The sequence below is a fragment of the Camelus dromedarius genome, chromosome 7, assembly GCF_036321535.1.
Source record: "Camelus dromedarius isolate mCamDro1 chromosome 7, mCamDro1.pat, whole genome shotgun sequence".
In the NCBI taxonomy this organism is placed as follows: Eukaryota; Metazoa; Chordata; class Mammalia; order Artiodactyla; family Camelidae; genus Camelus; species Camelus dromedarius.
In genome coordinates, this window is record NC_087442.1 from 31683230 (window position 1) to 31707500 (window position 24271).

The 24271-nt window shown below is 33.9% G+C and overlaps 1 protein-coding gene across 2 annotated transcripts in view; it reads right to left on the bottom strand.

The window, feature by feature from the left end:
* Nucleotides 1-24271, bottom strand: part of FOXP2 (forkhead box P2) — a 500104-nt gene that overhangs the window by 418887 nt on the left and 56946 nt on the right. The window contains exon 1 of one of the 2 annotated variants that reach the window (XM_064487424.1): nt 19193-19348. The exons of the other annotated variant lie outside the window; for it this stretch is intronic. The gene's annotated coding sequence lies outside the window, so the exon portion shown is untranslated. Of the gene's footprint in view, nt 1-19192; nt 19349-24271 lie in introns of those variants that run through there. 2 annotated transcript variants of the gene reach the window in all.

The window sequence follows — 24271 nt, forward strand, 5'->3', positions numbered from 1 at the left end:
ACTTTGTTCTCTCCTTCCAAGTGTAACCAGACATCTCGTGTTTTTCTGTCAGAACTGAAATCAGAACGTCCAGTTCAAAACAGAATGGAACACATAAATTTATCCCTTCTCCCTCCATATACCATACAAAAATGACAGCCAAGGACTGTTTAATAAAGGAATAAACCTACAAGGATAGAAAGTTAAGAAAGAAGAATATAGCAATAAAATTTTGGAAGCTGGAAAGCTAACACATGAGTTATACTTGACTAAACAAATCTCAAAAAGCTGAATCCTTGGCTAACACTGGGACAAGCCAAGAAGCTACTTGATTCACACTGCAGAAGCCCAACACGTGGAAGCATGAGGTACCTCTGAAATAAGACTGAAGATATTTAAGAGGAAATCAGATTTTCCCACTTCCCCTCCACTGGTCCATACAACCAGACAACACTCCTTCCTCATACCATACAGAAACTCATTTCACTATCTGACATCAATTTTTCTTTTAATATTGATTGATTTGCTTACTTTCTTACATTTTCTAACATCAAATGCATCTCTTCTACATCTTTTTTGGACGAAGGATAGGAATGGAGAGAGACAGAGACAGAGAAAGGCAAGGAGGAAGGGAAACAAGAAAGATGGGAGGGAGGAGGGAAACCAATAAGACATAAAAATGTGAAGAACTGGGATCAGACATGACTTTGCTGCATTAAAAAAGACCAGGAGAGAACCAGTAGCTGGTCATGGCACTTGTCATTTAAGTAACAGCCCTTGTATTCTCAGGGACTTAAAAGGAATCGGGGAGGTGCATCAAATGAGCACATACGCTTTCTTTCCCCTTCCTGTTACGTCCTAAGTGATCTAAAGCAAAACTTCCTCCATAAATATGCATTTATAAACATATATTCATCTGCATGAAATTCTCTACAAAGAATCAGTACAGTCGAGAAAAGAACAAAACTAAAAGCAATCAATTATGTTAAGCCACAAGTGAAATAAAGAAAAAGAATATCTTTAACCATTATTGGAACCACCTGGCATTTAACGTGCTCTAAAGAATTAAAGGATAAAACATAATATAGTCAAAAGCAGTCATTTTCTCTTCAAGAAGAAAATTACCTATTTTTCTGACCCACAGAAATCCTCTAAATAATGATCGAGGTGTAAACTGTATTTTACTGTTTTCTTCAGTTTTACAGATAACAAGGTCATCTAGGATAAATGATACTAGTTATTTAGACAGTAAGGAAACTATTCTCAGGTTATCACTAACCTAGTTAAAGAAAGTACTGTACACAAACAACTCTACTGAACACCTTTTCCTCAAAAGAGAGGTGTAAAATAGGAGAGGATAGCTTTGTGGGACTTATTTCCACGTATAATATTAAACAGTTACTGTTCAAATCTATACATCACAGAAATGTGTCTTCCATTTTTATGAAGAATCAGCTCAAATGTACTTTCAGTTAGAGAATAATAATAAAAGGCAGTTGACTTACTCTGTAACAGGATCAAAAGTATTTAACTACCATAAGTTTGAGGTATCACTTTTCACACAAATGGTAAAACATTTTTTAAAAGTAAGTGTTACATATGACAGAAAAGCAGTTTCAATGGATGCACACATGATTTTGGTATTTGGTAACCAAGCGAATCAATCAGAAGACAAAGTTACCATGAAACACAGTTAATTAGGTACAGGCTTGGGGTCTGGCAGATGGAAGGTGTAACATATGAAAGAGAGTTAAGTACATTTTTTGAATTCTGATTTTCTGGGTGGTTCCCCTTGTCATATAATGAACTATTACATTTCATTTCTGAATAACTGAGGAGATTAAAGCATTCAACTGTAGCTCATGAATTACTCTGAAAGCTATTCAGAATTTAAATGTTATAGCTGGTCTCTCATTGTTCATTATCTGATAAATGAGTTTATGAATAAACAAAAGAATTTATATATCCAAAGAGCAGTCATGCACCCCCAATTCATTCATTCATTCATTCATTCATTCAGTAGATGCTTACTGAGCTACAAAGGACCAGGTCCTATACTAAATGACAGCCTGGAGAAGGCACACATTCCATGCCTCCATGGAATTCACCAAATTGTATGAAATAGACATTAAACAAACGTATTTATTTGCTAACAAAGAATGAAGTGGATGGAATGAGATGTGGAAAAGAATCAGAAAATAGAGGAGTGAGGATTTACTGTAGAAAGAGAGGTAAGCAAAAGCTCCCAGGGAAGGCATCATTTAAACTGAGACCTGAAGGATGGCAGGGAGACAACCAGGCAGGGAGAGGGGCAGTCCAAACAGCAGAAACAGCTGGTGCAAACGCCCTGAGTCAGGGAGGGTTTCAAGAACGATGAGGTAGGAAAGCCAGGCAGGCGCCGTTACACAGGGTCTTTCAAAGCCAAGGTAAGAAGTTTATATTTTATTCCAAGTACACATGAAGGCTTTAACACTGAGGAGTGACATGATCCAATTAACACTTTTAGTACAGCACCATGACTATGCTCTGCAGAAAATAAATTAGATCTCTGGTGGGGATTCTTGGCTGTTTGGGGCACCAGAAGACCTTCTGTCAGTCTCATGAAGCCTACAACTCTGTCCTTGGAATAATACTTATAGACACATACAATAAAATACATACAATTACAAAGAAAATTATACTGAAATTCATTTCTACCAGCAACCCATGGAGGCAAAGAACCCACGGTTAAGAACACCTGCCGGTGAACACAAGTGAAAGTAGCATTTGAAGGCAACTGTGCTGGATATGGAGAGGAGTGGACAACTCCAAGAAAAAGCTGAAAGTTGGGTATTCTTTGCTCATTAGGTAGGTCCAAATTTTTGAGCATGGATAAAATGTGTGTGTTTTCTTTTTAATCAAACGCCTCTGAACTATGTATTTGTTTAAAGAGAGACATATTTTCTCTCATATAGAACCAAAAGGCTTATATTAGAGAATTTTTCTAATAGAAGTTGTTCTGAGGGCAATCCTTCACTCTGCAAGCACTGATTGATTATAATGGTAAACACTAATAACAAGAGTTATTTAGTGAGGACTTCCTATGCTCCAGATTCTAAGCAAAGTGCTTTATTTATATTGCAACGTCTGGTTTAATTCCCATAACACCCCCTTTGAGATAGGCTTTATACGTATCCCCTTTTCACAAGTGAAAAAATTAAAGCTCAGAGACATGAAGTAACTTGCCCAATGCCACACAGCTGGTAACTAACTGTCAGTACTCAGAATGGAGGCTGGACTAAATACAGAGTCAGGCGTTATTGAGCATCCACCAAGTGCTCCGTATTAGGCTGGCAATAACTGAAACCCAAAAATGTATAAGCCAGGACCCAGATCTTAAAGCACCAACAAAAGAATTTAAAAGGATAGCAAACACACGCATACCTTTAGTGGAGTATGTGAGATCATAAAAATACATACTTAACGTTAGTATTGTTAGCACGAAGTTTGCAGCAAAAGGAGAGCACTGAATTTTGTGGGCAATGTTTCTGGGCAAGTACAAGACTTGAACTATTTCTTGAAAAAGTAGGTAAGCTTCAGATAAGCTTAAAGGAGGAGGAAGCAATTTTGGTAGTGAAAGCAATGAATCATATAAAGTATTAGGGTACAGTCAAAAGACAGTCTTAATGGCAGAACTTACAGATTTTTAACCTCTTAGCTGTGACATTTTACAAAGTTACTTAACTCCCTTGATACTCAATATTCTCATTGTCAAAATGTGTTTAACAACATCTACGTATGCAATGACATGAATGCATGTTGCAAACCAAAAAGCAGCTTACCTCAGCAGTTTTATACATACATTAAACAGCACGGGAATTGCCGAGCTTCATTTTGCTGAAGGGCAGGGACCTTATATGATGTTTTTTGTTTTGTTTTTTCTTTCTTTTTTCTGATGCAGCCCCAGTGAAGACTGTTGTGATACATTACACGATTCTTTGTCATGTTTCATTTGAAACTTCTTATTTCTACACATCTGTGAAATGCTAAAGGCAAACCTAACCGGAAGCACCCCCTTCCTTCCAGTCACCCTCTTCTTGGAATCCAGTTCCATCAGACCAGCTTCTGAGAGATGATGATAATGGCTAATAATGGCTTAATGTGTTATTCCCTCCATAAAGCATTTATGTTTAATAATAGTCCCCAATGTCCTATAGCTAAAAATTGGAAAATAAAATAATTTCAGGTCTTATGGAAATAATGAGAAGGAAAGCTGAAATTCTGGGACAGAAGGGCCTTTGGGTCTTCTTTAAGTCGTGCTGCTCAGGAGTTGCAGCCTTTTTGAGGAAACTATATTAACCAGTAGTACAATAACCAATATCAAAATCAGAAAGAAGTATCAGTTAAGAGCCTCAAAATTTTGCTGTCAAATAACCAGTTCAGACAAGAGCATTTCAAGACTAAAAAGGAAGGCTTTGATCTTTTAAGATTTCTTAATAAAGAGACCTAAAATTAAAATAGCAATATAGCAACATCTACGAAATCTGAATGGTGGGTACATGGATTCTGCTAAATTGATTTTTGTATGTTTCTGTATGCATTTCTTAACCTGAAAGTAACAAATCTTAAAAAGCAAAAATAAAGACGTTCTTATTACAATGGACACAGAAGTATGTTCAACAGCTAATTCCAATTTTAATATTTCTCTTGTTTTGTACCACATTACTAATCCTCTGGCGATTGAGTATGACAGGTTGGATAAAACACATCTGGATGCAACAAAACACTTTATCTCAAATTCTTACAAATTCAAGACTAGGTCAAGATAAGGCTTTGGAGACTTTTCCTAAAACCAAGAATTATAACAGAGTATCACTAATTAGCAGTTTTTTGTTTTAAACTTAAGAACATAGTCAACAAAACTATGTTGAGAGGATTTGCTAAAACTTGATATAAATATTATAAAGCACACAAGTAATATCATATTAACCAGACATTTTAAGAAACTTACATAATGTTAATTTATATCTATGCTACAGTTTCCAGTTTCCAGAACTTTCAGCTATATTATTTCACCTAACAGTAGAAACCATAACTCTCATATTCTGTAGGGAAATGATACACATGTTAATTCAGCACAAGTCTTGACATGCCAGCTGAAAAAGCTGGCCTCTGGCATATTTTCAGTTAAAGAAGGCTTTCTTAAGTAACCTGAGTTAACTTGTTGAAATTGCTTAATATGCTAATTGTATAAATGACAGTTGAATGTATGATGTGAAATGGAATTTATTTATATTTTTCTACAAAGTTTAAATAACAGTTTAATAGTCAGTAGTTCTTTGCTTCCACATTTGAACATGTAAACCTTAACCTGACAACAAATGATTAAAGAACAAGAGGCAGCAAATGCCTCATAATCAGAATGTCATCTGACTACTGTCCAGATTAAACATCGATGCGAAAGTGTTACGTTTAAAATATACTGAAAAGATAGGAGGCTAATTTCCAAACAACTTTTCAAAAAGGTGCAAGTATTTTTTTTTTAAACAAACACAGCCCAACTGCCTGGACTTTTATGATACAGACCTCTACCACCAACCCCAATTCTGACAATCCCTGCAGGCAACCAACTGCTGTATCTGTGGAATGTGCTCTTTGAACTGTACAAAAGCCTTCAGCCTTTCCTGGATTCTGCAAACAAAAACTGCCAAGTGCAATTATTTCTCTGATTTAACATAATACAAGTGTTACTTCCCCCCACTCCTTAACTTCCCTAGTGCCAGCAAAGGCCTATAATGTCTACATTTATAAACACAGAAAAAGAATCATTTTTCCTAATCAAAATTAAATTTGTTTTAGAAGTATAAGAGTTCAACTAAACATAATATAAAATTCAACAGGCACCATATTCCGTTTCGTGTATATGTTTTAAGAATTCTATTGCTAGCGATGGATTCAAGGCTGGACTGGGATTAGTCTTTCTAATTATAAGACTAGGGTCTTCAGCCTGAGATCACTCTTACAAAAAGAAAAAAAGACAAACACAATAGTTGTTTATATTCAATTCACTTACCAAAAAAACTCATTAAAGCTAGTAATATGTCCTTCCAAATGAGAATATCTCTTGATAGTCAAAAGAAAATGAAAAGTAAAAGGCAAAATAAGTCCTAAGATAGAGCTACATAGATATATGAACATACCTAATAGTCAAATGTTAGAACAGAGCATTCCTCTAGCCTAGATCCAACATAAACTGCTTTTCTCTGAGTATGTCCTTGACATTCTGCACACCTGAGTATTCTGTCTTTCTTAAAAAGATGTTAAACCCAGTACTGAAGAGTTAGTTCTATTTTTTATGTACATGAATGCTTCCAACTCTTGCTATGTATAAACTAATCATCTGCATGCAGAAAATATTTGAAGTTTTATAAAATTAGGTTTTGAAGAAAGATGACACCATCCTTTATTTTACACACAAAAAATAATTATCAAATAGAAGCAACCATTATAGGAGATTCTAAGAAAAGAGATATATTTTTGTTCAAAAGAAGCTAACAATCGAGTTGAGGGGAGCAAGATACAAATGCATAAAGCAATTAAAATACAAAAAAAAAAAACCCATGATATGTATGTGTCACTTTTAATTAAAAGGAATTTGTTTATTTCATAGCATCTTTAACTGATGTTCAACTTCATAACTTTCTTGAGAACCAGAGGCAACTTAGGGTGTGACAAAAGAAAGCTGAATTTAACTGGCTCAGACACTGAACCATCCTACAGATAAGGATTTCTTTTCTCTTTCTAGCAAATGTTTATTTTCTAAGTCAGTCAAATCACTTCTCATTGATGCCATAAAAGCCTTTTCAGCTAATTAGGTCATATAGTGTTTTATCATTTTTACTAATGCAAATATTTAATAAGCACTTACCAAATACTGACTGTGTCTAGCAAAGGATAGTTAAAGACTGATGCTTCAAAATCAGAAATGTTAAGGTTCAAATTCTGGCTCTGTCACTTAGTAACTGGAGAAGCTACTTCACTTTTCTAAGTCTCAGGTACATTATCTGCAGAATGTACACAAATGACATAGAGGAAGCTGTCATCGACAACCTTGAAGGCTCATAGCCTCCTGGAGGAGCTGTGCTTGAGCTAGGTCTTGAAGGACAGTAGGAGGTTCATCTATCCCAAAGGCAGAGGAGTACTTTTCAAACAAACAGAAAAGAATACACAAAGAGGTGTGGAGTGCAAAATATCTTTGAGGATCCAGTATACAAAGAGAAGTTCTGAAATATTTAAGATTCTAGACGGCTAGGATAGAGGCATGTTACATTTTGAAGCTTGATTGTATATATATTAATTTACTAGGGTAGTGTCTATGAATAAAGAAGATATAATAACCAAGTCTGGTCTCTTAGGATCATCCTGCTCTTTTACCCCATGCATCCATTATCAAGTCCTAGAGAAGGCGAAACATGCACAAAAGCCACGAGGCACAAAGCAACCTGAAGCCACCAAAATTAATGAAATTAGGCCAGAGTAAGGACAGTAAGAAAGAAGAGTTAGAAATATGCTAAGTAGAGAAAGATCACACTAGAATGGCAGGAGTAGTCCAATTTTTGCAGGGACCTATAGATCATCCGGAAGAGTTAGTTTGGATTTTACCCTAAGTTCAAGGGAAAACAAATGCAAAATTATAAGAAGAAAATAAAAATCACCTAATCTTTATTTTTAAAGGTCAGTGCCTAGAGTTAGAACAAATAAAGGGTATAAAGAATTGAATAAAACAGGCAGTCACTGCAGCGCTCCAAGTGAACGTTTTAGACTAGGGCTGTGTCTGTGGGATATGGAGGAAAAAAACACATTTTGATCAAATTTGAGGTTGATTTAATGAAAGCAGGAGAGTGAACATGAAAAGAAAGGAGATGTCCAGGTAAACCAATATTGGTGACAACATTTCTGACACAGGCACCTGGATGTATAATGATGCTTGCTATTCACTAAAACAGAAAATAGCATAAGAAAAGTCCATTTTCTATCATATTTTTATAGGTGGGACACGAGCCGGCAATGAGCTTAATTTTAGATGGATTCCTGTGGGACATTTAAGTAGAGATATCAAGAAGAGAGTTGTAAATGCAGATCTCAAACTCAGAGGAGAAATATGAGTTAAAGATACAAAGGTGGGAGCCCCCACACTAAAAGTGGTAATCAAAGCTCTGGAAGTTAAGTGAGCTCATCTGGAATACTGTACATACAGAGTGAGAAGATAAAGACAGAACAGGAAAAGACCCAGACTTATGAGGTGGGCAAAGAAAAGATTCACAAAGGAGACTTAGGAAGAGGAGTGAGAGAGAGCACATGACATGGGAACCTGAGCTGATAAAAGGAGGAAGCAGTCAGTAGTGTTAAATATTTCAGGTAAGGTGAGTTATTGAAACTGTCCTAAGATTTAGCAACAGTAATATCATTGAGGGACTTCTGGTTAAGCACAGCAGTCTAAACAGATGCAGTTATATCCACTCCTTTCCAAAATACTAATACAAAAATATAAGAATCAAAAGTTATGAACCCATGACAGCGATCATAGAAGAGGTGACATCCAATAAGACATGCCAACACATCTTTGTATATATGACACAGTCTAACATAGATCCTCAAAGAAAGTCGTTCAAGGAATCAATCAGTACTTTATTCAACCATCCAATCCCCATCTTGTAGAAAAGGAAACTGGTCCAGGAGTCAAAAAAAAAAAATGCAGAGGAGAAATTACACAGGAGTTATACCCCAGAAAAAATTCTCAATGGCAATGCCCCTGTCTCCCTCTGAGTGAACTTAAACTAGCAATGTGTACACTTTAAGGTTTTTTAAAATAGGTAAGAAGCTATTGTAGTGCAGCATAATTTTTTGTTTGCTCTTTTTTTTAACTAAGAATCTATGCTTGAAGAAAATGAGCTTTATTAATTAAGCCAAAAATAGTTTCTTTGTGTTAAAAAAAAAAGAGCAAACAAAAAAATTATGCTGCATTACAATATGGATTTTGTCATCAGTTTTGAGAATTTTTTTCTGGGGTATAAGTCCATTACATAACAGGATGTTAATTGCTCAGCCATTATAATTCATATCCATTTCATCTCAACATACTCTTCTGAAGGATTGCACTTCAAGGCAGAAGAATAACATTCACCTTGTAATACAGTGTAAAAGAGGCAATGTCCTTTTGCGAGAAAGAACATCAAAATCAAATCAATTCATTCACTAAATTATTTATTACATGAGGACTGTGTACAAGCACTACACTGGGCATTGGGGACACAGGGTTGAACAAGGCATATACAAGTTTATATGATACTGAATGGAAAGGATCAGAGTGGGAAATAGGATGGTACCCTTGTGACACTGATTCTTAAAATCTAGTGGAAAACAAAAATTATTCTTTTCCACATTTGCTTATAAGCATCATACACATTAGCATTCATCTCTGTAATGAAACTACTGAGAAATTACATTTCTTAAATCACCTCGATTCATGATCTGTATAGATTTAAATTCTAATATAAGTAGATTTAAAATAAAAACAAAATCAATCTATTAATAAAAATACTATTTTAAAACTTCACAACAAAGCCAAAACTGTCTTTTGCACAAGCTTTCTAAGAACCAGTTAAGTTTTGAAAAATTAAGAAGCTGGCAACAACTGAGTACTCAGTTAAAATTTACCTGAACAATTTTACTTTGAAAAATTGACAGGATTTTGAGTTGAAATTTGGTTTGTTAATTCAAAACACCCTTAGTGGAGAGAAGACTGTGTTGATATCCGTGATGAAAAAGAGGGAGGGAGAGTGACTGAAGCAGATTCGGTGTAGTAATGTGCATTTCTCATCTGAAGAGAGGAACCAGGGGTTGACTAGATCAAGACTAATTAAGGAGCCTAGGGGGGAAAAGGCAATAAGAGAAATGGAAATTATAAAAAAGTAATGGTAACAAACTAATTAGATTCTTTCTTTTAGACAAATGCTGACCCACCTCACAGATAGTGTCAAATGCAAGAAACTAGAGTAAAGGTCTTGCTTTGGTCATTGTACCAACACTAACTCTGTCTGTTCTTACATTTAACAGAAAAGATAAATATCTTGGTATTACCTACTAAAAACTATAAAATAAAAATACATGCTATTTTTTATAAACTCAAGGGGAGCTGAGCAAAGCCTATGTTGTCTCCACTTCGCCATTTTGCTTAGGATCAAATCTTCAATAAGAGTGTCACAAATGTGTAAATATATTAATCAAATTATATAAACTTTCCAACCTATCTCAATATATAATGCCCCTGGGTGATCAAAAATCAAGATCAAAATATGCGATGACTCTGTTATGTAGGGAAGAACAGAATTCTAGTAATGAAAGAAATTTCAAACATTGAAAGAAGCTACTGTAAATGGATCATGGAAGGATTCACATAAATTGTAATGGACACTAGAATGACCCTGTACAGCAATATAATGATGAGTAATCCAACAGTTAAAAAAATAATAATGGAGACTTTCTTTAAACTGTATGTCAAGAGCTGGGCAGGATGTTTCATCTCTGCCCACTAAATTTTCCCCAGCTCATCTGGTACTAAGTTTTACATAATGCCAAAGCAACATTTATACTCTGTACTTGATGAGTTTGATTTACAATAAAATGAAAATTATCACTTCATGGTATAACATCATTAGAGAGAAATTTAGCAGTATACTGTAACAATAGAGATTGATGTTCTAAAAGTCAGACATTCTACTGCAAGTTATAACCTTAGAAAACCCTCAAACATGTACACAAAGAGATAGATTCAGATAGGTTCACTGTAATATTGTGTGGAATTGTCAAAAAGGTAATCAGTCAAATTGTTCATCTACTGGAGAGGGAATTTTAAAACAGCTCAGCTTTATTCAAACCATGGAATGTTACAGAGTAGTTAAAAACTAATTATTACCCACCACAATGGCAAAAATGAAAATAAAAAATCTCAGTGTTGGCAAGATATAAAGCAACTTGAACTCATGCATTGATGGTGGGACAGTAAATTGAGATAAGCACTTTAGAAGACTGCTTGGAAGTGTCTACTAATGTTGACCCTCAGACAATGACACAGAGAACCTAGGATACAGACACTAAGTTTATACAATGATGTAGGTAACTTATCACACAAAATTTCTACTCTGAGCTATACAGATATGCATAATATGTACAGGACGTGTACCTCACTCTTCAGAGTAGTATTATGCCTAGTAGCCAAAACAAGAAAACAACCCAAATGTCCCAAAATAAAATGGAAATAATAAACAGTAGTATATTCATGTAATGGAATACTAGATAGCACTCAGGAGAGACACTTAACTACACACAATAACATGGAGGAAGTGCAAAAACTTAATATTAAGGAACAGAAGCCGAAAGTTTATATACTAAATGACTCCATTTATATAAAGTTCAAAACACAAAACTAATCTATGTTGTTAGAGGTCAGAATATGGTTTCCCTGATGTGGGGTGGAGAGGAAAAATAACTAAAATGTAGAAAAAGGATGGGCAGACTTCTGAAGTACTGGTAATGTGCTACTCCTAATCTGGGTAATGATTATGCAGATGTGTTTATTCTGTAAAAATTCATCAAGATGTACCACTTATAATTTTTGCAACTTCCAGTATATAACAGCAAAACTCATAAATGTACAATATATACTTTAATAAAAGCTTAAGAAGTAAGATACGATTTCAACATGGATAAATTCCCTAAACATAATTTTTGAAAGAAAAACTTTTTCAGGACAATTTCCTAAGATGCCACTCACATAAATTTTAAAATCACAAAAAAAAATTATCTGTAAATATCTGTAGAGAGAGAAAAACAGACAGGACAAGTGTACACAACTTTTACTGTATTTGTGGTACTGTGATTCTTAAAAGAGAGAGAGGTCAAATTTGAATATGTGAGTACAATTGTGTTAGCTTCTGTATGCTTATAATACTTTAAAGTAAAAATCTTAAAGAAAGATATTTAGTTTTATGGCTTCTAGGATGACAAGAATCCTTAAACTAATTTGTAGTAAAAAACATTCTTAACCAGTTTGCCCAGATCAACAGATTAACAAATGCTTTACATAGCTTAAATTATCTGAGATAGCTGATGAGTGTTTATTTTAGGTAAAAAATTTAGGTCTTAATACATTTAATGCCTTCTGGACAAACCTAAGATATACTCTCTATGTAGAAAAAAAAAGGTACACTTTTATTTGCAAAAAAGAGAATTTGAGCCTCTTATGTTGTACAATAATAAAATCACTAAACATTTAAGAGAGTTCAACAGAAATGACCTCTAGGAGAACATATACCTTCAAATTAATTCTTTAATACCCAAGGCTCCTGTATGTTGTTGTTCCTCTATGTTGTTCCACAGGACTATATTCAAAATGGAACATTTAAGAAATAATGGTTGCATGGGTAGAATCATCAACTCCACAAAACTAGATCATTGATAAACCCACTGAACAGAGTTATTCATCCCAGGAACACTATCCCTTTTCCCAGGTATTTTGCATCATTAACTTGGAAGTGGATGCAATAGGTAATTAAGTGGTCCTTCAGATGTATTTGGAGGTTACCACCCATTTTGTGTTTAACAAGTTTCTTTGTTACTGTCTTGTCTTAAAATCTGAAGAGGTATAGGGAATACACAAGTTTTACCTAGTTTGCTTTTTTTTTTTTTTTAATAATAATCACTCAAAACCAAGAGGTCAGGCTTTTCGTGATAAAATACTTAGCTAGATGGGTTTTATCTTTAACCATTCTGTTTCTGTGTTACCATCCTCCCTTCAGGGTTCGAGAGCAGCCAATCAATTAAGATCTGCATTCATTCAGCAATCATAAGCCACAAATTCAGGTAATCTATTTAGGTAAGATTTATGGGCTACTTTCTTAAGATATTAACAAATGCTTTTGCTAAAAAGATTTCATCATTGTAAGAGAACATGGATATTACACCTCATTCTGTTGATTTACTATTAAAGGAAAGATTCAAATCAATTATGAAGACAGTTGTACAAAACTGCCCCAAATAACTTGTGCCTTGTTATTTTGTGAAAACTAAATCACAGGAATGTCATCTTTTCAGAAAGATTCAACTCCTACCTGGCATTTTTTGTTTTGTTAAAACTATAATGTCTCTTCTCCAACATTTAATAAATAAATTATCTTGTTTTCCACATTCTTATACACCTTCTCAAATTGACCACTGCACGTTTTTTTGAACCTCAATAAAGACATAGTAATACATAATTCTCTGAAATACATGCTGAAGGGGAAAAAACAACCTTCTATTGCCAGCTGGGAATTTGTAAGAGAAACATAAATATTCTTTAGATCTTCTTTTAAGAATTTATAAACATCCCAGGTAGGTTAATAAAAAGTTATAGAAATACTAGGGCACAAAGAAATAGTAACTTTTTAAATATCTCCATGTGGTGATAGAATCCATGTTTTCTGAATTCCAAAACTATATCCTTTCCAAAAAAATTTTCTGCTTCAGAATTTAACAAATAGAATAAATGACTATGTACTGCACGATACTGGACAGAGGCAGAGACAGAGACAGAGACAGAGACAGAGACAGAGATACAAAGATGGATATATATAGAGAGAAAAAGAGAGGAACAAAGATAAATATACATATATGTATATGTAAACACATACATACATGCAAACATACACACACTGACATAAACAGAAAGGGCCAGAGAGAGACCACTACCATTAAGTACCTGCTCTGTGTGAGGCAATTTTTATGTTTGATCATTTAATCTTCATAAAACCCTATAAGGAAATTACTGTTATTATTATTATTATTATTTCTTTTTTTTTCTCATGCTAAACTTACCCAAGATCGATATAAAAAATAAATAAATAAATAAGTGGCAGAGTAAACCCAGGTCTGTCAAATGCAAAAATGAACCTCTTTGCTCCACGGTATGCTTAAAATAAGTTTTAGGTCGACTGTAAGTATTGCTTTGTATCACTTTAACATAGGGAAAAATTCATTCTGGCACTATGAAGACACATAGCTGGTTTTTAAAACAAAATCTGATTTTATTCCCAAAATTTCAATATGGCAAAGGAAAAGTTGCTACAAAGATAATTCTTAGTTGAATATGTTCAAAATGCAATTCCCTGGTAATCTGGGTTTTGGCCAAGACAAATCAAAATCATAGATATTTTACAAATGCCAACTTTTCAGAGTAACAACAAAAAAATGCAATAGCAACAGATGCATTCTCCCTAGACATTTGTGTTGAGCCTAGCTATATCCAGAGTCTGAAGGAAAGGGGGATTTTTATATTTCATTTTTATGAATAATAAATTCCTAGTTTCTGTTAATGTCAACCAGTTAAATAAGATTATAGTCACTCCTTGAAAAATTAAACAGTAGAACATACTGAGAAAAAAAGAAGAAAGTAAGGAGGAAAAAGAAGAAGGGAGGAAAAAGAAGAAGGGAGGAAAAAAAAAAGAAAAGCAAGAAAAATTTTAAAGGGACTAGAAAGAAAACTGTATCTGGTTTCTTTTAAAAAACAAATACAAAGTGCATTTGTTTTTTATTTCTTTTACAACATACTAATATTAAAATTAATCAATTAAAATCCCACTGAAATTAAAAAGCAAGTGTGTCTGAGGAGGATGGACCACTGCATAAAAGGGATTAAAATTTAAGGAAAGAAGCTACAAACAACTCAGTAGAGATCAGTATTTCATTACTATAGAATGGGGTTTGTTTCTATTGTAAAAAAAAAAAAAAAACTTTTAAAATTTAGAATTGAAATTTCTATCTTAAGATAAAGACAAGTTCATGCTACAATAAATTGTTATAAAAAGTTACTAAATGTCTGCAAGGCATTAGCACTTTTCCCAAATAAGTTGGATTTATTAGGCATTAGCACTTTTCCCAAGTAACACATGCTGCTTTATAATATCATAAAATACTGATTTTTAAATTCCACCTTTTAAAAAATTTTTGAATATTCAGAATAGATAGATCAAGTATAAAATTATCTCACTTTTTCTCAGAAGTCTACCTAACAGGATCATTGAGTTTTTTTAAATTATTTAAATGATATTAGACATGCAAAAAAAAAAAAGCATCTAAAATAAAGCCTTTAGTTTTCTGAGCAGTTTTAGTTTTGCAGGAAAACTGAACAGAAAGTAGAGTTGCCATAGACATCTTCTCCCTTATCCGCATCACACACAGATTTTCCAGTATTATTAACATTTTGCATTACTGTGGTACGTTTGCTACAACTGATGAACCGTATTAAAATAATGTTATTAACTAACGTCTAGAGTCCTCATTAAGGTTCACTGTTTGTGTTATACAGTTCTACAGCTGTACAGCTGACAAACACATAATGCAATGTATCCACCATTAAAGTGCTGTACAGAATAGTTTCACTACCCTAAAGATCCCCTGTGTTCTGCCTATTCATCCTTCCCTCTCCTCAACCTCTGGCAACCACTGATCTTTTTTACTGGCTCCATAGTTTTGCCTTTTCCAGAATGTCATATAGTTGGAATCCCAGTAGGCAGCCTTTTCAGATGGCTTCATTCATTCGGTGATATTCACTTAAGGTTCCTCTATGTCTTTTTGTGGCTTAACAGGTCATTTCTTTTCATCAAGTGAATAGTAGTCAATTGTACGGCTGTATCACAGTCTGTTTATCCATTTATCTATAGAGGTTCATCCTGGTTGCTTCCAAGTTTTGGCAATCAGGAATAAAGCTTATATAAAACATTCTTGTGTATATTTTTCATGGACGTAAGTTTTCAACTCACTTGGGTAACTACCCAGGAGTACAACTGCTGGATTGTACAGTAAATATCATATGCATGTTTAGCTTTGTAATAAACTTCCAAACCATTTTCCAAAGAGGCTGTATTCATTCTCACCAAAAATGAATCGGGGTCCTTGCTGCTTGCTCCACATCCTTGGCAGCATGTTGGTGCTGTCAGTGTTTTGAATTTTAGCCATTCTAATAGGTGTGTAATGGTATTTTGTTGTTTTAATTTGCTATTCCCTAATGAAATAAACACCAAGCATCTTTTCATATGCTTATTTGCCATCTGTATACCTTATTTGGTTAGATCCATTTAAAGCTCTTGCCCATTTTTTCATTGGATTGTATGTTTTTTATTGATGAGCTCTCTGTATATTTTGGATACAAATCCTTTATCAGATATGTATTTTACAAATACTTCCTTCCAGTCTATGACTTACCTTTTCATTCTCTTAAGAGTGTTTTTCTTAGAAGTTTTTCATTTTAATAAATCCAACTTACCAATCTTTTCCTTAATGGATTGCGCTTTTGGAGTTTCGTCTAAAAAGTCATCTCCAAACCCATATTATTTATATTTTCTCCTGTGTTACCTTCCAGCAGTTTTATATTTTTGCATTTTATACTTATTTCTATGATTCATTTGTAATTCATTTTTGTAAAAGATGTACATTTTGTGTCTACATTTTTTTTGCACAGAATATCCAGTTGTTTCAGTACCGCTTTTTGAAAATACTGTCCTTTTTCAATTGAATTGCCTTCACTCCTTTGTCAAAGATCAGTTGACTATATTTCTGTGGATCTATTTCTAGGTTCTCTATTTGTGTTACGAAGATCTGTCTTTTATTTCATCAATATAACATTGTCTTGATTACTGGAGCTTTAAACAAAGTCTTGAAGTCAGGTAGTGTCAGTCCTTTGACTTTGTTCTTCAATATTCTGTTGTTTATTCTGGGTCTTTTGCCTTTCCATACACACTTAAGAATTAGTTTATCAATATTCACAAAATAACTTGCAGGGATTTGACTGGGATCATGTTGAATCTACAGATCAAGTTAGGAAGACTTGACATCATAACCATACTGAGTATGTCTATCCATGAACCTGGAACATCTCTCCATTTATTTAGATCTTCTTTGATTTTCTTTCATCAAAATTTTGTAGCTTTCCTAATACTTCTGCAGTTTCCTAAGTTCTAATCCTAAAATGTTGTTGCACATATTTTGTTAGATTTATACCTGTGTTTCTTTTATTTTTGGTGTTATTATAATGGAATTGTCTTTTTAATTTCAAAATTGCAGTTGTTCATCATTGGCATACAGGAAAGTAACTGACTTTCATAGATTAATCTTGTTTTCTGCTACCTTGCTATAATTGTTTATTAGTTTCAGGAGCTTTTCTTAGTTGATTCTTTGGGATTTTTCTACATACTATCATGTCATCTGCGAATAGAAAACTGTATTTCTTCCTTCCCAATCTATGCTTTTTATTTCCCTCTCTTATCTTAGTTACATGACTAGGATTTCCAGTATGATATTGAATGATTAATCATTCAATACAGGATTGTTAAGAGGGGTCATTCTCCCTTGTTCCTGATCTTAGCAGAAAAGCACCTAGTTTCTCATTGATGGTTTCTCATCAAGCAAATACCCATGCAATCACCAGCCTAGTGAATAAACGGAACATTACTGACACACTAGAAGCTCCTGGAAACTCCACCCTAACTTCTACCACCTACCTATAATGTAACTATTATCTTTACCTTTATCGCAATCAGTTCTTGCATCCCTAAACACTAAAATCTAGTTTTGGAACTTCATAGAAAAAAATCATTAAGTATTAATCTTTTGGACCTAGATTTTTTTTTCAGTCAATGCTATGTTTATGAGATTTGACCATGTTATTGTTGCTGCTATAGTTTATCCAATTTCACTACTATAGAGCAGAAGATCAGAAAAAATTTTCTGTGAATGACAGTATCTTCCAATTCTTCATCAACCTCGAACCAGTAAATGAGAGTTTACTACTGACCCATCAAATTTAAATAACTTTGTGAAGTTTCATCACACTTTTCAACAATAAAAATTAAAGTTTTTAATGAAAAGGAATTGTTCCATGTCAGTGAAAGCAATACCAATATTTGTAGTCTTTCTCCATGGTGTCTATTCTAGTTCAATGATAGAAAAATTCTGAACTGAACTAAGACCAAAACTGTTTATTTTTATGCATAGTTTCTGCTAAATTCAAGATTCCTAACTCACAATTACACATTGTCAGGAATGGCCACAGTATTTCACAGCTCTATCAGATGTTCCAAACAACAAGATTAAACATGAAACCTAGAAATTATGAAGAATTCTCACGGCAGAGTACTTTGACAATTTTGTAGATGCTATGTCGCTAAGAATATCACTTTTAAAACCTGTAAAAATTCATATTTCAATTTTGGAGATAATTGGGAGAATGTTTGATTTGATTTGACTCAACTCTAAAAATTACTCATTTTCTACTGCATAATTTGGACTTTTTAAAATCAAAATAATATTCTATCACTGAGTTCTTTCACTAAGGAATGAAAAAGGTTATCAATAGCTATGCAAAAGTCAAATTTCTGGCAGTTAAGCCATTACACCACATATCGAGTGCCTTATCGCAAGGATGATGCACTAGGTAACTTTCCAGAGAAAAGTGGTGATGATAAGAAATTTCTTCCCAAATAATTTTCCTAAAACAACATTGCCTTTAGTCATCATTCTTTCTACCAATTTCTGAACAGCAACTGAATTTTGTGTTTCTATAAAATCATTCACAGACATCTTTTAAGTTCTTTCTCACAAAATAGGAAATCAGCCTTTCCAGTACACTGTGCTGACAAAATTTATATATTTTTATAGTAGATTATGGATACAAATTAAGCCCCAATTCATTTTCACTGCAAAGTGAAAAAAGAACTTAATTTCTCTCTTACTGGAAGGTGGATTTAAATAGCTATATTAAGATAGTCTTATTCTCAGATATAAAGAAAGAAAAAGAAAGAACCAAAGTTTAGAGCATAAAGGGATTATGATGGCACAACTGCATATAACAAATCAAAGGAAGTTACCTTTTCATCAGAATACCCTCAAAATTCTTGACAGTTTTCCGCCCGAAGGTAAAATTAAAACTAATCCATTTTGCATTAAATGTTACTATTATAAAGCATCACCTTTGCTATTAGTTAGAAACTGTTAAATAGAAATTTAAGTTAGCAATCAAAACATCTGTGTATTTTGCAAAGAAAAAAAAATCCAAAGAATATCGTCATCACATATTTTTCTACTAACACTTGAATAGCCACAAAAACTGAGAGATGGAAAATACAGAGTACAGATGACTTACATTTGGAAGGTTAGACTTTAATTCTCTCTCCCAGGATTGAGGAGTTTTATTCTTTGTGCTTACAATGCTCCTTTCTCCAGGGTATTCTTCTACTTCCAGAATAGATCAGGATAAAGCTTCAACAGACTTCTATTATTTGTTTGATCTAGGGGGAAATTATACTTTTAATCAATTATTACAAAATTCATCGAATTTTTTTTCTTACTGTGCTGGGGTTGGGGGCTTCTCATTATTTTCTGTTGGATCTGAGGTGAACAGAGAAAATAGGAATTACCATTGTTGAATATTATAATAAATAAGTCAAGCAGTTTAAATTTACACCACTAAAAGAAACCCACATCTATCTTCTTTTTCATTTTTATGGCTAAGCAGCATAGCAAGAGAAAATTAATATTCAAAATCCAAATGACTACAAAAGCCTACTCAAATGTATTTTTAAAAGACTTTAACATAATTTTGCAAATCCAAGAGTTTGAATGGATTGGCAGAGACGATTAGGTATCAAATATTTTTACTCATTCATTTTAATGTCTTAGGGCTAATGAATTACAGGATGATTAGAAAAGTGTAAGCGAAAAATCCATTTTAAAAAATTTTAATGGAATAATAAAAAAAGATGATTTCAAGAGCATGAGACAGACCAGAAACAGAGAGCAAAGGGTCCATAGGCAGGGCAAGAAATCTGGAGTAAGAATTTTAAAGATAGTACAAAGGTTGTGAACTGCTATTCAAACAGAGCATGTTGGTCAAATTAAAGTATGTAACATGAGTACATTTTAAATCTGTTTTCACTAATTCTCTAACAAATCTATGAGATGTAAAAATGCAACATGTCCTACCTTCACAAGGACACAGAAACGTAATGTATGACTACCTGACCTTTGGTGATATGAACATTCATAATTTTAAGAGAATTAATTGTATTCTACAAATTTTATCAAATTGTAGTTTTCTAATAATGGATATTTTCTGCCTCATTAAAACAAAATATTAAGATAAATGTCTTCCACTTGTGCCATACCCTGGCACACACTCTCTTGCCTTATCTTAAAGTCATTCATACTGCTTTCCATTAAATAAAAATTAGAATGTAGGGGGTACATTTAAGGAAAATCAGAAATAAAATACAGATGTTTGGGGGAAAGGCGTCTGCTAGCACTTTAAAGACAATTTTTGCACAGAAATTTAAGATACTAATGATTACTATTACAAAAAATAAATAAACTAGGGTAAGAATATAGTAAACAAATGAAGCCAATCAGTATCTTTATCAGAATAGCGAAATACAAAAGCCAAAATAAATATGGGCAGAAGAATGCCTCTTTAAGCCATCAATCTGATCACAAATTGATACTCATGTGATACCCTTGTTTTTAAACCATTGTAAGGGGTATTTGCAATCATTTACCTAGCATTATTTCAATGTGAAACAAATACACAATTATTTCAAGGTGAAACGAATACACATATTTTTCAAAAACTGAAGCTACTGAAGGAGAAAACTCACTCACGACCAGATTTTAGGATTACAGAAATCTGACGTGTTTTCTTTTAGAAAGATTCAACTAATCTTGATCTAACTTAACAGTCTTCCTACTAAAACTTATTCAACATGCACTTTCTGTATGAGTATTTCCATATGGCTTTACAAATACAAGTAGTTCTACTTTAGTTTCTAGAACACAGAAATGGTTTTGCTGTATTTTGGATCAGTGCAGATCAATGTACATTCCTTTAGGGAAGCCTTTTGAACTGACAAAGGGTGAATGATTGACATCAGCAACAAATACTTTTTGTTGTCCTGGACTGGCATGTCATTTAGAGCAATACCTATGCTAATTAATGCCGTGCATATCTACCAGATGTGTCAGAGAAATATGCCAGACCCTTCACAGCATATATTTTGAGTGCGGCTAAAATTACATTATAGATATGGAAATGCACCCCTTTGTGATAAAGAACTGATCTCTCTCTCTTGCTATATATATATATATACACACACACACACACACACATATATATATACATACACATATACACACACACACATATATACATATAAAACACAGACATATATACACACATATGAATATACTTTCTATGATAGTGAACCCACTTATATGTATAATTAGCTATACCTTGTCGATTCCTTTAGTGAAACTTGACAAAAAGAAACTACATTGCAATGTTCAAATACACTATAATCTTAACCCTAAAAAATACAGAACATATTGTCCTAAAATACTAGGTGAGGTTTTCACAAAGTACAATGTCATCGTGACACTCTACCACATTACACTGAAGTTTTATTCCCAGATTCTCTCAACTACACTGACTACACTGGTGGATTGTTAACAATGGGAACTATGCATTAATCATCTTCATCTCCCGATTCCTTAGGACAGAATTGGGTATATAGTAGGAATTAGGTTTAGTTTTGTTTTGTTTTTTAATAAAGAGCTAGGGGTCAGTAACATCATCAAAATTACGTAGAACATTTCTGTTAAGTGAATTCAGTGTACACAAAGAATTAACTATTAATGTTGGCAACTGGAACTCTTAGTCATTAAATCAGATAAATTGATAAAGAACTTGTCTCTAGCACAGAGAGAGCACTCAAAAAACGTGAGCTATATAACGACATTCATCGCGGACTGACTGGGACAGATGTGGTTTGTACCTACTACAATTAACAGCCATCCCTTTCCTTCTCTGAAGTGTCTTGAGTTTGGATGACAAATTTACATATTCATCCAAAGTATCATTAATTTATTATTATTAATTTATAATATGATTATTTTATCAAGTTATTGTTTCGCTTTTTCTTATTTTCTATGATGCTGTTACATGACAAAAATATTTTATTAGGATTAGGATGAACAAGATTAAACATTCTTTTAACATGAATACATTCACATAGAAGCTGAAGGGTTTACTATATCCTCACATCTTTGAAGCTAAATGTTTAATCATCAGTATAGGAATCACTTCCTAGCTGACCAATCCAAATGCAACTTCTGAATTCTTGGTTTACTTAAATTCTCTAATTCATCTAGCTTATTTTTCATTCCTTCTTTCTTAAAACTCTACCTTTGGCCTGCATGACACCCTTCTTTCTTGATTCCTGTCCCTCTCGGACCCCCTTTTTTCAGTTTCTACTAGTTCCTATTCTCACATGTATTTCCTCAATGTCAGTTTCACCAAAACTTCATTCTAGTCCTCTTCTTTCCCGAATGTGCACTCTAGTTCTTGCAGGAACTACTTGTTGCAAATGATACTCAAATATACGTCTCGTCCACACCTCTCTCTGGGCCTGCAGGTGTAAAGTTCCTACTGAATATACTGTCTCCTATCTGCGTCCCCTTCCTTCAGTCTTAGCTCCCAGACCAAGGAAGCAGCCAATAGATGAGGAGGGAGTGAAGTTCTGCGAAAATTCACAGGCAACAGAAAAGAAGGAGGGGAATCCAAATTCACTAGAGTGATAGGATACCTGTTCCTGGTATCTCATTTGTAATCCCAGCATGTTTCACTTACAAAAACAAAAATAAAAACTGTTGCATGCAGTGGTTAGGTTTCAAGGCAAATACTACTAGAAAGAATAATATGATAAACATCAAATGCATCATGGGGGTCACAAAATAAAATACCCAAAGATAAAAGTGTAAAGCAGCTCCTAGGTGCAAGATAAAAGAAAGTGTGGGCTACTGTGCTAAAGTCTCTAAAGAAGTGGTTTTAAACCCCCATCAGATTACTGCATATGTTACTCCATTCGCTTTGTAGGAATACAGGCTTGTTCCTGCCAAATGTGGGTGAATTTTTAAGAGAAGTTAGAAAAGCATTGTGTGTGTGTGTGTGTGTGTGTGTGTGTGTGTGTGTGTGTGTGTGAGAGAGAGAGAGAGAGACAGAGACAGAGACAGAGAGACACAGAAGCAGAGAGAAATCTAATTTTTAAAATCTAATAACAAATTTCACATTTAAACAAATAACAATTATCAACAAATAATATTTGCAGGTTCTGTAAGTGACATACACTGCTCCTTTTTTCATCTCAAGGTTAAATTGAAGGGCTAGCCTGTGACCTAAAAGCCACACTTAACATGGTTTCTTAAGGAATGTGTAGCCTGAGTTCTGAACGACCAATTCAAAATCTTTCAGTATACAATCCATTTACATTTCAAAAAATGCTTGCTATTTAATTGTATTGCCTTAAAAATGCAATTTTTCATCTTCTTTTTGGCTCAGCTCTTATCTTCACTTGAATATTCTGGTTCTGACCCTTCTTTAAATTAATTATGGCTTATGTATCTTCAGAATTTTATCTCAAACCTTCTCTTGACCCAAGGAACACTCAAGTTTTCTTAAATATATCCAAAAATACACCAGATGTCTCTATAATGCATCTTAAAAACCATCTCTCTTCCACCTCTGCAATCATAGTCTTTTTCTCATTTCTTCAAGGACATTTTCAAATTCATATCCCTCACATCCATCAAATATCTTCAAGTATCTCCCTCATTATTAATCTTTGCAGAATACACCAGACCTAACAAAATTTTCCAAAATGATGTTTTTATAATCTATTACACTGGCATAGGAGAAGGGATGAAACACATTAATACCTAAATTCAAAACATCTGACTTCATGTCATGCAAGTATTTCCCTGGTGCCTTTTCCTACTAGTACATCCATTAGTGCTATTTAGCAGAAGCAGGGGCTCCTGAATATCTGCCAAATAAACCAAAACTTATCAGGCGTAAACCCAAGGCCCTTCACATCCACATCAACACTGCCTGTCCTTCGCTTTGTTCCACAAGTCTCCTCCACATTCCAGAATCGAACTGAACATTTCATATTTGTCTTTATCAGCCTTTAAAGTCTCCCTCTGCTCCACCTACAATGTCCCTCTCCTCTCAAATTCCATTCGTTCAAATTGTACCATACCTTTCAATCCTCAATTTAATTACCATCACCTCCATGAGGCACACCCCTATTTTCTTAGCCAGACATAATCGACTCACATAGCATCTTCTCTACAGCTCTCTGTTGAAACCTATTCACCTAAGCTACCATGTAATACA